We start from the raw sequence: 2,643 nt of genomic DNA on the forward strand, positions 1-2,643 counted from the left end.
GATTGTGAAGTGCTGGTACCATAGACATAGCCTCTGGAATCAAGCAGAAATGATTTCAATTCTATCTTTCTTACTAGTCATGTGACCACGAGTAACTTATTGTACCTCTTAGAAGATCATTTTTTCACAAGATAAAATCAGAATAATTTATGCTATAAGTTTTGTTTTGTTTTGTTTTTTAATATGGATAGTATACTTATTTTATACTTTCAAATTAGCCTTAAAAACACAGAATAAAATACCTGGTTATTATTACATTATAAATGTAGACTCTAAGGAAAACAATTATAACACGTATAAGGAATAGCTGTTAAAGTATCAAATGTGATCTGTCTAGGCAGCATTTTATTCTTAATCAAAGTTACCCAGATTGAGTACACTTACATGAGTCAGTATTTACTTATTATATAGAATAAAATGTAGTATAAAATATATATACCATATTTTTTATTACACTAGCCTAGTGGGATTTCTTTTTAAATTCTCAAATTGGCATTTTAATCTCAACTTTCTACTCTTAAATATATTTATTTAAAAACAGTAGAGAATGAATATCAAGACATAAAAAGCCAAACAAAGGAAAAATCCCAAGGAAGACACATCATTTAGTTGTTTTGAATTTATCAAGAGTTTACAGAAAATCAAATATAAGGACAAAATATACTGCACATGCATGGAAATAATTAAGTCTCCATGATCTAATGCATAAAGTTGATGAAAACAATCTTTCATATATTTGCTACAATTAAATGGAAGAAGAGGAGAGGAAAGGATCAAATTTGAGAATGCTTACAATGGAACAGAAAAATAAAGTGTCAGTATTTTGAACAGGAAGGCATATATTGAGAAAAAAGAGCCAATGTAAACATCATGATACTTCAGAAATAAGTGAAAGAACAAGTATGATTATATATTGGATGATGCAATAGTGACATCGGGACCCAATCTAAACACTTCCTTTGCAAATTGCCTTATAAATTTCCTTATAAACCTCATTATGATTCTACTTGGATAAAGACAGGACTCTTTGTAGCAAGTTCTTAAATGCTTGCTTCACCTGTTGGTTCCTTAGAGTGCAAATAAAAGGGTTCAAAAGTGGTGCAACTGAGGTATTGAGAGTTGCTACTCCCTTCATTAAGGATATCCTCTGTTTGACCGAGGGTTTAATGTATATGAAGATGCAGCTGCCATATGAGAGGGAGATGACAATCATGTGAGAAGAACAAGTGGAGAAAGCCTTTTTTCTCTGGGTGGCAGAAGGGATTTTTAAAATTGTCAGGCAATATACCGTACGGTAGAATCAGTAATGCCAAGGTGACCAGCAGAGTCACCAAAGCTAAGATGAAACTCATAATTTCCAACACGTGTATCTGTGCAGGAGATCTGCAGGAAGGGAGCAGTGTCACAGTAGAAATGATCAATGATATTGGAGTCACAGAAGTCCAGGCTTCTGTGGACTAAAATGAGTCCTGGAAAGATTATGAGGGAACCAGTGATCCAAGAGCTTAGGATCAGCTGGATACAGATTTTGCTGCTCATGATGGTTGTATAATGCAGGGGCTTACAGATGGCAACATAACGATCATAGGACATGACAACCAGGAGATAAAATTCGGATGCTCCAAGAAGGAAGGCAAAAAAATAACTGAGCTGCACAACAGTTATAGGAAATGGTTTTGTCCCCAGTTGCCATGCTTACAAGCAATTTGTAAATACACAGTTACATAAGAAATTTCTAAGAAGGAAAATTTTTGAAGAAAGAAATACATAGGGGTCTTGAGATGAGAACCCAGCAAAGTAAGGGTAATGATAATTAAGTTGCCTGAGTTTCTTAGCAAGTAGGTGAGAAGCAGGAAGACGAATAGCACAATCTTCACCTTTGGGTCCTCTGTCAATCCTGCTAAGATAAATACTGTCACAGTTGTACGGTTTTCCGTCATTACCTCCTACTATGCTTCTGTTCTGGTAAAAATATCAAGAAAATTTATGTAAAGATATCAATTGTAAAATATCAAAATAACAATGTCAAAATATTAGTATTTGCTATTAATTATATATACTAATGGGACATTGTTTGAAATGATTAATGTAAGATAAACTCTAATAAAAGCTCTTACTTTGCTTTTGAGAAATGATAATGATTTTCTACAAATCTGATGAAATAAAAAACTATCTTATAAATTATCTTTATATTTTGACTTAGGTATATTTATGGTAATGAGATGAAGAAATGAACATGTAGGTGAAAACAATATTTCCTCTTTTCTCAATATGTAAGAACTAAAATGTCATAGTACTTATACTCAGCCTGATGATTATATAAATATCATTGCCTCAAGGAACTGGCCATGAATGCAACAGAGAAGCAAGATGATAGATATATAAATACTTATGTTGGGTGAAAACAGAAATCCATCTTTAGGTTGGATATAATCCTGAAAGTCATTCAGTAGAACAACCAGAGTTCTTCAATGGTTTGGCCTTTGCCACATCTGCTCAGGTAATCAACATTCTGTCTTGGTCCTATCTGATTTGTATTTCTGTAAGTCAGTGTAGTCTGTTTTGTCTTTATTCCGTCTCTTCATTTTACCACCTCCTATGTCATTCATTAAATTCATCTGATTGTGTGGTAAACCTGACTTG

The 2,643-nt window shown here is 33.3% G+C and overlaps 1 pseudogene; it reads right to left on the reverse strand.

Annotated features, from left to right (window-relative positions):
- Nucleotides 1–1,003: 1,003 nt before the first annotated feature.
- Nucleotides 1,004–1,940, reverse strand: LOC124501924 (olfactory receptor 6C76-like; annotated as a pseudogene).
- Between the last annotated feature and the right edge of the window lie 703 nt (nucleotides 1,941–2,643).

This window comes from Lynx rufus, unplaced genomic scaffold, assembly GCF_022079265.1.
Source record: "Lynx rufus isolate CCGP_SWC_20201006 ecotype Redwood Valley unplaced genomic scaffold, mLynRuf1.p SCAF_7, whole genome shotgun sequence".
Taxonomy (NCBI): domain Eukaryota; kingdom Metazoa; phylum Chordata; class Mammalia; order Carnivora; family Felidae; genus Lynx; species Lynx rufus.